This window comes from Ruditapes philippinarum, unplaced genomic scaffold (assembly GCF_026571515.1).
Source record: "Ruditapes philippinarum isolate M1 unplaced genomic scaffold, ASM2657151v2 ctg5228_1_1_1_1, whole genome shotgun sequence".
Classification (NCBI taxonomy): domain Eukaryota; kingdom Metazoa; phylum Mollusca; class Bivalvia; order Venerida; family Veneridae; genus Ruditapes; species Ruditapes philippinarum.
Genome location: NW_026859828.1, coordinates 16,322 through 29,107, shown reverse-complemented (window position 1 = coordinate 29,107; position 12,786 = coordinate 16,322). Strand labels below are relative to the sequence as shown.

The following is a 12,786-nucleotide window of genomic DNA, read 5'->3' as shown; positions in this document are numbered from 1 at the left end:
GCTTAACAGGAAGGCGACAGTACAATGGTGACAGTACGATGGTGCGATTGCGAAGCGTGACAATTACGATGGTGACAGCAATGTCGTACTGTCGCTTTTTGCAATCGTATTTTCTTATATATAGAGAAAAATTGAACAAAAACAGGCCGTAACGTAAAGCGACCGGAATGTGATTTACCATACCGTTTATAACAAAAGAGCTAGTAAGTAAATCAGGAATCGTAAATTGTTTCTTTTATGACAATGGAGAAAACTTTTATTTTTTACGATTAATATCGGAGGGAATTATCAAATTAGCTTTGCAAATTATGAATAGATCTTTATGATAGATCTTTAGTAAACATTTATAGTTATGGGTAATGCTGCATACCTCCAGATGAGTCAAATTATTACAAGACTTTAAGAAAAGTAAAAACGACACAAGATCCAGGTAATAAGTTACATGTTATAAGGATTTATGACTAATGTTGCAGTATTTGTCACCACATTGCTAATGCGTGACTAACACAGTAAGGGCTTTTGTGCATAGTTTAAACTCTTTTTAATTATAAAGCGGATTTTAACATTTGTAATGTATAAAATACTTTCTTTGTTCACTTTACAATATTTGACTTTTGAAATAAATCTTCAAAATTTTCGAGTAGATTGGCATGAATTTGGAGACTTGTTACTATATATATATATCCTTGATTAAGTCCAATATTGTGCCGACTATTCGGCATGATGGGACAACCATGACGTTATTATATTGTTACATCACGTACACGTAGTTACGTTGAATAGGAATTGTTTCTTACAGTTAACAGACCGAACGGGATTTTGAGCAGTTAATAAAGAAGGAGATAAAGCATCGTAAATTATTTATAAATTTCTAGGAAAAAAGAGTATAATTATTATGTATTATACTTTATACGGAAGAAAATAAAATTAGATTTACTCGTGTTAGTTCAAACATAAGTTGTTTATTTATTTAGAGGATTAGATTGTTCTTTTAGTTAAAAGAAAAGACCAATGCAAGATAGGATAAAAATATTTATTATAGTGACATTTATAAAATCAATGGTATGATACATGTCAAATCAAATTTCCGCAATGCATGCGTATAATTTTTTAACTAACAAAACAACTCTACGAAACAATACGCCCCCACATAGAATATGTCTTAAGAAATCCGTAGTTCCGGTAATTTATTAGAGGTTCCATGGCGACGTCGGCGGTTTAGAAACAGATACGGAAATCCGCCACCGGAAACAATATTGGCTGGAATATCTTAGAATACCAGGGATTGTTAACACGCACAGGGACCGACTAGAATCGTAGCAACATGAAATAGAGTTTGACCTTAAAAGTATATTTCATCGTGTGTTGTTAAATCAATGTATAATGTCAGTAGAGGAGATTTTAGTAATGTACCGAGAGAGAAAAATCTGTCGTCAATTTTGCCCAATTATCATAAATGTCGCCATTGCGCGGGAGGCTTGTGAGACGGATCGATATTGAATTTTCTTCTGTTAGCTTCTGTGGTGAGAGTTCCTGGATTTCTGACAAATATCACGGAATATAGAGAACAATTCTAAATGTTTTAATTGGACAGTATCTGAAACTTTTTTCAATTTTTGGAATAAAAATATGGAAGGTGGTAAATATGATATTTATGTATGATATTTCTTTCTACATCAGTTTTAACAAGTTCAGTACAATCGTTACAAAATTGAGATCGTTATGTCACAGTTGAAAGTAACATATGGTACAATATTTGTTGATTTCCTGGTAATTGCCTCGTGCAAGTATTTGCCACATCGTGTGGAGTTAATTGGAATTTCTGTGTTCAACATTTGAATTGAGCTAAAATTACAATAATTACCCATTTGTGACAGGGAGATTCTAGATTTGCGAGATGATATCGCATTAAATATTTATAACTATGTATCAAAAATATTTCTCTCAGCATAATGATATTGCGTGTAGATAATATAAATTTCAATAATTATTTAAATATATTTGTTACAATAAAGGTAGCATAAAGTTATGGATTATTAATTGGTTGTCAGGCACTGCGGGTAAAATCGGTTGTTTGTATTGATTAATAGAGAGCGATAACAGAATAGACTTTACCTGATGTTGTTTTCATTGACAAATGTCATATTTGTAGGAAAGGATCGTTTTACATTACACAGAGTTCATGATCACATTCATTTTATATATTGTCCATGCTGCATTGGTATACAAAATAGTAATTACCCACTTACCTCCCTTGTACAAACACTAACCTTTAACTGCCTTTAATGTAAAGCATTAAACATATTGTGTATAGCCTTTGTTTTAAAACGGAAGTCAGAAATAAGTTTATCATATTTGATAATAACGGACGTGACTTCTTGCCTATAATGTAACAATCGAACAACGGCGACGAATTCCATTTTCTATTACAATGCCAAAATCTTACTACGGCTAGAAAAAATATATCTCTGAAATCTATTATAAAAATCCCAGTATAATAGAGTTTGAAAAATTAATGAAAACTGACCCTTCTACTTGTTTGTTGAATGTTTATGAAAACAATTTTAGAAAAGTATTGACTAACACATTGTGTTGATTCTTTTAAATAACTCGTTTCATTGTGTGTGAATGTTATACTTTTCCTGTTTGGAAAGAATATTATAAGATGACGTTATTTTTTATTATTTTTAAGTCATAATGTGCGTATAATAAAGCTAAAATTTTGTAGGTACATGTACTTTAGAAAGTGGCGGACAAACATGACTATAAGACGCTGTACTGTATTCCCCAGTAACTAATACTATAAAATGTTACCCTTCTCATCTAGTCTATATATATATACCTCCCGGACTATTATTGAGATACTCTCCACACGATACAAGCCCACTTTTTATGTATTTTTGCAGACGATATCCTGTATAATTGAAATATTTTCTAGGGTCATGGCTTAAGATAGTATACAAACATTAATTAGCATTCATTGTATTGTCCAACAATATTGACCTAGCACTACATTTATTTTCGTAAAGGTCACTCGATAAACGCCATGAACACTAGTATCTAACGAATATATCGGTATATTTTCTGAGAATTGTGGTGTGTTGGTATAGATGCCAGACTACTGATCAGAAGGTCTCTGGTTCGATACCTAACCAACACCACGTTATGAAGATACGCATTTTATTTTATTTTATTTTGGAATGTACTCGCAAGAATTAATTTGAAACCGTTTTACTACATCTGGTTTTATGGTACCTTTTAAGAAGTGATGATTTTTTATACAGTTATATTTTTTTTATTTCATTTCATTATCTTTTTATTAATAAAAAGTAAAGCGCGTTTATAATAAAAATTAAAAATACTACACAGATAGAATACACAGATTTGCACAAGTTTAGAGAGAAATGGCAATTTTAAATTAAGAAAAAAAAAAAGAAATTAAAGTGGCTGAAACCCGGGTTCGAAAACCCAGAGTTTACATCATATATTCTTGAAATAAAGACCTTTACCGACTGCGCTAGAGGAGTCGATTTGAAGTAGATTAGAGTTAAACTTAACCCACTTTTAGGGTCATATCTGCTTTATTTGGCTCACGAAAATCTACCCGGCTTCAAAAATTTTTTTTATATTTCGGTTTAAAAATAAGATTTTTTTAGGTTATGGGCCCCTGATGTAAAAGGGCGTTGGGAATTTGGAACAAAATTAAAGGAAAAAACAAAAAAGGGAGCTTTCACGAACAACCCCAAAAAGGTTAAACTTTGTTGCCCCCGGTGCTAGGGGAAATTTGGGGCAGGGACCATGTTCTATAAGGTTTAAAAAATTTGTTTTTAAATTTAAATCAATGGCAAATTTTAAGTTTTTAAAAAATTTTTCTCGTTTAACTTTGCAAATTCGTTCTCCAATAAAACCGCAAATCTGTTTCTAGTTACAATTATCAAATTCAATTACAAGTTCCATTTCGTAAGAAAATAATCAAACAACTTTTATCTTGAAACATGTTTGAGTGTATTTAGAATCAACATAAATCTCTGTGAAAGCAGAGAAAACAAATTACAGTTATGAAGGTTTTTGTTTTAGAATCGGAAGAATTGATTTTTGTTAGATACTCCCGTATCTTTACTTGCCAGATAACACGCATTGTTCTTGTCTGTAAAACTTCAGCAAATCCCTTGATAATTATGTCTGTCGTAACTGATTTTTCGACCATAATCCCTTGGTCATGACAGCTTGTAAAGTTCGCGTGACATGGGGAATGTTGTTTAAATATAACACCAAAGGTTGGGGAGTTTTCTCAGTTTATTTTAAACAGTTATTGAAACCATAGGGACGTCTTTGTTGCCCAGATTTATCTACAAATATCGCAATTACATATTATCTTCATCATGAAACCATTGTCATCACCGCCATCATTTTCACCCTGATCTTTTTCATCATCATCCGGATCATACTTATTATCATCATAAAAATTATCATCATAAAAATTATCATCATCGCATTCACCATCATCATCATCATCATCATCGTCGTCATCGTCGTCATCATCATCGTCGTCATAATCATCATCATCATCGTCATCATAATCATCATCATCATCATCATCGTCGTCGTCGTCGTCATTACCATCATTAATTATAATTAACAATAATTATATCACAGTCGTTTCAGCTTGTGATTTCTCATACATTTCACAACATCATTATATATAAATGGTCACTTTTGTCCTGGTTTCTGTATCAGCATCATCATTATTAACGAATCATCACCATCGACGGTAACATATATCATTTAAATTATCAACATAACATTATGGCAAACTTTTATCCTCTAATTTTGCAGGAACCGTGGTCGCAGACCTTGCTGGGCCGTCTGCTATTCTCTCTTACCTTTTCGCCGGCATTGCTGCAATTTTGTCGGCACTTTGCTATGCCGAGTTTGGTGCCCGTGTTCCTAAAGCTGGTTCTGCTTATTTCTTACACATACATTGCAATTGGAGAGGTATGGGCTTTTGTAATCGGATGGAACATTGTTCTAGAACATTTGCTAGGGGCAGCTTCCGTTGCGCGCGCGCGTGGAGTGGCGCCATTGATGCACTCTTCAATGGTGAAATTAGAAAAAGTACGTTAGAAAACGTTGGATACCTTAGTCATGGATCACCATGGATTTCTGACTATCCAGATTTTATTGCCATGGCCATCACCATATTAATCTTTGCTGTTATAGCGTCCGGTGCAAAGTTCACCGTTCACTTCAACACTGTTTTCACGGCATTCAACTGTGCAGTAATTCTATTTTTAGTAATCGCCGGATTTGCATTTGCGGATAAGCGGAATTGGACGGAACATGGCGGCTTTTTTTCCATACGGGTTTGGAGGGTCTCTGGCTGGTGCAGCAACATGTTTTTATGCTTATATAGGCTTTGAGGGAATAGCAGTTTCAAGTGAAGAGGCAAGGGAACCCGAAAAGTCAATCCCTATTGCAACAATTTCCTCGTTGCTAATTGTTTCGGTGATTTACATACTAGCAACCACAGCATTAACATTGATTGTTCCCTATTATGACGTAGATCCGGCCGCTGCATTTCCAGCTGCATTTGCGACACGTGGTATAATGGTGGGCGAAATATATTGCCGGAATAGGGGACACTGTTTGGAATAACCACTTCAACTGCTTGGCCAGCGCCTTTTCTCTGCCACGAGCAGTTTAACGCCATGGCACAAGATGGGCTTCTGTTCAAATCACTAGCTTATGTCCACCCAAAAGTTTCCAGACGCCAGTATTGGCCATTGTTATATTCGGATCAGTCTCCGGCTTTGATGGCATTATTATTTGAAATAACAAAGCATTAGTGGAATTCATGTCGATAGGGAACATTGACTGCGTATACAATGTATCAGCCAGTGTTATTGTGTTACGGTATCTGCCTGTTTATAAATGTCAATTTAAACTGAAACCGGAAGAAGAGCAGCCGATTCACGACGATATCCTCCCCCACTGAAGAGTCTTCAATTATTAAAAAATCAAAAAAGCCAAGATGACTTTGGAAAGCTTAAACACAAACTTCGTGCACTTCCTATTCTTAACAAATTTGAACCAGGGAACGCTGTAATGGTAGCGACATTTTTACTTTTCGTCAGCATCCTATGTACAAATTCGTTATTAAATTTGGATATGATGAGCTAAGTGACGGGTCCTGGTGGGCTATTATTCTGCTGATAGTGTTCGTTGCCATGGTAATCACGTGCTACCTCGTGATGGTAGCACACGAGAAAAATGACGCATTTCTAACATTTCAGGTAAGACACTTTCAATGTTTTGATTTCTAAATTAGCAAAACCAATCTGTGTTAATCAGCAAAGGGAATATGTGCTTGAAATATGAAACACACTTGATGACACTTTAACAGTTAGAACAACCTTAACTTGCTTACTGTGTAATTGATTTACCCTGCCTTGTTGATGGTGGGAAAATGTTTAAAAGAAAATCTGCCTCCATAATGCCTGATTATTTAAAACGAAATCATGTTTTATCTTCAATCTTATACTTTCGTTTGGTGTTGTATTCATGTTCAAACAACTGCAGTAAAGAAATCAAATCAATATTTCATTAGCCACAGATGGCATTTACGTTAAAATCATGAAAAAACTACCAAATATACATATATCTTATTTTCTTTCCTAACACATGAATTAGAAAATAGAATGAATAATAGCTAATTTCATTACTCTTAGCCGATGTGTTTGCCTTATTGCTATTTTATTCGAAGTTTTAAATGTTTATCGAAAGGCCGCTGAAATAACCCAACAAATTAATTGCATTAACTTTTATTCAAGATATAAATACATGTTTATGGATAGAACGTCAATCTGTTATCATATGTAAGAAAAAGAAAATTTTTCTTTCAAAAAGTCTAACGACACGACTCAATATGTCTGTAGGCATGCAATTATTTTCCAAGAACAAATTCACTAATATATAGGAAACTTTACATTTAAAGTACAGCAAAACAGTCAAAATCCATTTATTAAATGTCATTACTTGTGGAAAATCTGTCTGAGTACCTTTATCTTTAAAACGAAAAGCGCGTTTATGTGCAATCAGGTCCTAGTAATACGGCGTTACATTGAATTTATATATTTGTTAAATATCAGAAACATCAATAGATAATACTCGTTATGTAACGGTTGGGGCAAGTCATTTTATCAAGAAATATCGGGTTTAAGAAAACTTTAAAACCTTTTTATACTTAAATTTTAAATCAAATGTTTTTTGCTTTCTTTAAAAAAATAAAGAAAAAAAAAATCGTTAATTTCAAGTTTGACTAATTTTTTCGGGGGGAAACGATTCTGATTTTTTTGCGGGGATATGCCCTTTAATTAAAAAAACAATATAAATTAAATTTTTACAATTTTATAAAAAAATTTTCAATAAGGGAAAGCTTTTTACCGTTTGATACTAACCCTTTTTCTAGTTTTTGTCAAAAAAAAGGTTTTTAAAAATTTTGGCATAGAAATCTACTTGAATTTAACACGGTCAGGGGGGAAAGCTCCCGGGCAAAAAATTTATTGAACATTCAGCTGACAAATCACTATTTTAAACATTCTCACAGAAACTAAATAAAACATTATCAATTCCCCAATTACCTATTGCCATGTCTGTGAAAATTATTTGATTTGATATACAAATGTACCTGTGAAAAAATTCTTAAGAATAAATATTTAATGCACCAGAAATGAACAGATTGGTTTTGTTTAATATGCACGTATTGTGGCGGACGTCTTTATTCTCACACAAAACCCAATTAAAAACCGGTTTATATATTGTGACGTAGATCTATTGAACTTGGTTGTTCTAAAATACAAATGTATGTGTAGCTTTTAACATTACTTTTTTCAATAAACCCACACTAAACTTCTTCATATTTTTGATAAGATCTTGATTAAAGGAAGTAGTGGTTTAGCCTCGCGAAATGTGTGTCTATTAAACAAATCATACTGGACAATAGGTGCAATAATTGTTATACATTTACTTTAAAGTAAAGACTATTCTGGCTGTATCGAAATATGAAATGTAATTTTTTTTTAGTAAAGTGTTTATGATCTTGTTTAATGTACATAGATCACACATATATATTTTCAGATACCATTGGTTCCATTAATACCCGCACTGAGTATAGCATGTAACACAGCATTAATGATGAAACTAGGTTATCTAACATGGCTACGATTGGGAATATGGATGGCAGTAGGTAAGTTTACTTGAATGCGTGCACGTGTCTGCGTGCGCGTGCAGCGTGCGCGCGTGTGTGATTTGTTAACGATTTATAAATTGTGAGTTAAAACTTGTAAATACGCCGATACAATTTTGATTTCTAATACAGATAATTGTACTTTGTTGCTAAAGTTAAGTGATGGGTTTTCTTGAGCTGACTTTGACAGGGCTGAATTTGAATGAACATATAAAACATATAAATATCAGCTGTAAATATGATTCCAGAAATTTTCCTGCAGATGTGAACCCTTTTAAGTGTTTGTATTTTGTAAAAGTAATGTTGTACGTTTGAACATATATAAATTGATAACATCTATAGTTGAAATTGTCATCAATATGCCTAGTACTAGATAATTAAAAATAAGATCATGTATGTTTTTTGTGTTGCCTCTACGGAGTAGTGGCGGCATATAGGGATCACTTCTCCGTCGTCTGTCCGTCCGTCACAAAACTTGTCTGGACTACTCTTCATAAACTACTGGTGCAATTTCATCCAAACTTTACAGGAATGATCAGTACCAAGTCTAGTTGTGCATATTGTCAGCATTTTCCGGTTCAATGATTTTTGTTAGAGTTATGGCCCTTTTATAATTTTTATTTTTAAAGTTTGTCCTGACTACTTCTCTTATACCACTAATGCAATTTCAATGAAACTTTACAGGATTGATCTGTAGCTCAAGTCCTTGCGCATATTGCTCGAGTTTTTTGGTTGAATGATTTTTGGCCGTGTTATGGCCCTTTGATAAAAAGGTGTTTTTTTCTGTGTGTTGCCAGATACACAAAAGCTTGTCCGGACTACTCCTCATAAACTACTGGTGCAATTTCATCCAAACTTTACAGGAATGATCAGTACCAAGTCTAGTTGTGCATATTGTCAGTATTTTCCAGTTCAATGATTTTTTTCAGAGTTATGGCCCTTTTATAATTTTTATTTTTAAAGTTTGTCCGGACTACTTCTCTTATACCACTAATGTAATTTCAATGAAACTTTACAGGATTGATCTGTAGCTCAACTCCTTGCGCATATTGCACGGGTTTTCCGGTTGAATGATTTTTTGCCGAGTTATGGCCCTTTGATAAAAATGTGTTTTTTTCTGTGTGTGTTGCCAGATACACGAAAGCTTGTCCGGACTACTCTTCATAAACTACTGGTGCAATTTTATCCAAACTTTACAGGAATGATCAGTACCCAGTCTAGTTGTGCACTGCCCGTCTGACTCAAAACTTGTCCGAACATGAAATTGGCCATCATGAGGCGACACATATGATCACTGATCGCTCTTGTTTCATATTTACATGTAATCTTTTTCATATTTACATGTAATCTTTTTCATATTTACATGCAATTTTTTTCATATTTACATGTAACCGTTGAAAATTCATACTAGTTAAGATCATATTGTGTTTTATAGAATCAAGGCTATTAAATTTAATTTTACTATGTGCCGCTTTGGTTTAAGATTTTTTTGTAAAGAGACGTTAATGAGTTCTAAACTTGTATGCATAGTTGTATCAAGCCTATGGGTATTATTAAATACAAAGCATGTAAATTCCAAAAGTACAGAATGCGAAGATTATTTATACATTTATTTAACATTACACAGGTTTTCTGCTATATTTTGCCTACGGTATGCGTAACAGTATTGAGGGTAAGGCTGTAACGTATGGTCCCATGATAACGTACGGGGGTGAGGCTGACATGTCAACGGGAACCCTGGCCAGACTTGACGAGGAGGTCGTACAGCAACAGCCGGAGGCAAGGGAAGAAATGAAATCATACGGCACATAATGGTAATCTTTAATTTACTGACAAAAAATGTAAAAAATGAAGTAATATAATATTTGATGTCAACTTAGATTTAAATTGTTCATTTTAATTTGTTTTCATTGAAACTCTTTTGGAACTGTCTAAGGTATTCAACGTCAGTGCCCTGCACAACACAATTGCCACATGAGGAAATATTCTCGCGGGCCCATAACTCATGCGAGCACTTGTTTTCAAGAACATCACAGGTCAGCTTACATATTTTATTCGTAAATGAGTTAACTTTTTGTCTAATTTTAGAATCAAGTGTCAAATACGTGTAATTTAATCCTCAAAAATACACTTTTAAAATGTTATATAATTTCAAACAATTTCTTTGTTGACTATATATCATTCATTGTAATTTATTAACATTACGCTTATATTATAGGAAGACAAAGAAAGAGAAAGAATTGTATATTCAACAAAACACATTGCCAAAAGTAGAATTTGGAAAGGAAACCGGAAGTTGACAATAATTGTCAGTGTAACTGTACAAGGAACCGGATGTTGGTGGAAGCATTGTGTTGCATTATGGGTGTTGTTGTGAGGCTTGTGCAGTGTTATCTATGTAGTCAAATAATTGTTATATTAATTTAAACCAATGCCAAATAATTATATCTTTTTTTTCATTTCAAAATAATACAAAATACAGGCCTATACATACTTTCATTATAAAAAAATCGCCACGTTGAAATGATATCCATTATTTACTGTTTATTTTTCATTGCCAGTGAACAAATCTCTCTTATCATGTTGTTGTTAGCAAATACTTCCACGTAGTTAAATCACTAAAGTATTTTAAGTATTAATAAAAATAATTAATAAAAATTAACATTTTCTGTAGTAAGTATAGAAGTAAGAACATTTTAATCCTTTTAAAATGGGACAAAATAGCATATGACAAGGCGGAATCGATGGACACGAGTGGCTTGGATAACTAAATGAAATAATAACCACATGATAGAAAAAATATACACTTAAAATTCATTTATTTTCTTAACATCACCTACATAAATAACAAATATATTTTTAGCATTTTCATGATCATATTTTGCTTTTGAAAATATTTCTTAGAACGTCATTGTATGGTGTTGTATAACCGTACCGTTTTTATGTTTGATGACGTCACAAATGACATATTTTTCATTCTCCGTAACTCCGTACTTACAAACCCATATTCTGAACTAGAATAAGTATATGCGTGAAATCGAAACCAAACCAAAAGCATATCATATCGAACCGATGAACAAGACATGTACAAAACAGAAAACCATATGTTATCCCTGTTTCTGTATAGGATTAATTCCCATTGACTTTGATATTTAAAAAAAATATTTTACGAGTTTTAAAAACATTTGCCAGAGTTATATTATCAATGTTAATTGTTATGACATATTTAATTAATTTAAAAGAGAAATTAAATTTTCTGTATGAACAATATAAGTTGCTTGATTAATTTCTCTCCATATATTTGACTTACAATATTTTAGATATGAACCATGGTGACGCCGCTTGCAGATCAATGCTTTGTTGTTTTTATGTATTTTTTAACAATGACAATACAAAGGTGCTTTTTAAAGAAGCCAAATGGCAGATAAGACATATTTTCACTGCTGGCTTATTTGACGTAATATGACATAATGCTACGTTAACTAAATTTATAGACTATATCCATAGACAACAGTTATATACACGTTTTACAACATTAAAAAAGTAATTTTGACACATTCATAAAAATAAATTTGACAGCGTAAACAGACCAGCCGCCCCATCCGGCATCTGCAAAAGGTCTCTATATTTTTTTCTACTTGTTAAGGGTTTGTAAAGCGAAAAGCATGGATCCTGATCAAACTGCGCGGATGCGCAGGCTGGTCTGGATCTATGCTTGTCGCAAACCCATTATGTTGGTTTTGTCGTGACGCGGCTCAATTTCATAGAATAGATTCAAAGTCTACAACTTGAATCGTGATTATTATAGATGAACGAGAGGTTTATAAGTAATAATGATATTAAACCACGATGGAAAATCTTAAAGATGACTATAAACTGTGTAAAAAGACACCCTTTTGACATTGTAGAACTAAATTGTGTTCTATAAACGGGAAAAAATGCCTTTAAAACGTCCATAAGGGCTAAATTGAAAATTTCGCATGCTACTTTATTGAACCTATTCATGGACGTTAGTGGTAAATGCTAGCTATCATTCACGCGATATGTACCGGCTTTGTTTCCAGATTTTTTACTCAAAATTCAACGTCATGAAAATACATTTGAGCAGATTCATACGGCGGTTATCATGGAACATTTAATTTGACACGTGCCATTCCATGAAAAGTCATTACTGAATTATTGATACTATTTTGATGACTGCTATGTATAGAAAATTAATACAATTCATGTTTTGTATGATACGTGATAAGATCTAGGAAGCTGTCATTCAGGAAACATTATAGCATTTGAACCGTAAATAATGTTTATACACATATATCTGTGCTTTTACTATGTCAGCTTTACCCTGCACATATTTTTTTAACGAATGTTATGTGATAAACCACTCAGGGAAACTCTCAAATCTACAGTTCCGAATTGTGCTGGATTAATTAACCAACCCCCCCCCCCCCCATTCCAATGTAATGCAATCATCAGTTCTTACACATATTTTAATAATATGCATTTGAAGCCAAATCGATTTTTCCATGTATTTCCCTTGT

At 33.2% G+C, this 12,786-nt stretch overlaps 1 pseudogene; it reads left to right on the top strand.

Moving 5' to 3' along the window:
* Nucleotides 1-4,829: 4,829 nt before the first annotated feature.
* On the top strand, nt 4,830-11,512 carry LOC132758035 (cationic amino acid transporter 4-like; annotated as a pseudogene).
* The last annotated feature ends 1,274 nt before the right edge of the window (nt 11,513-12,786 follow it).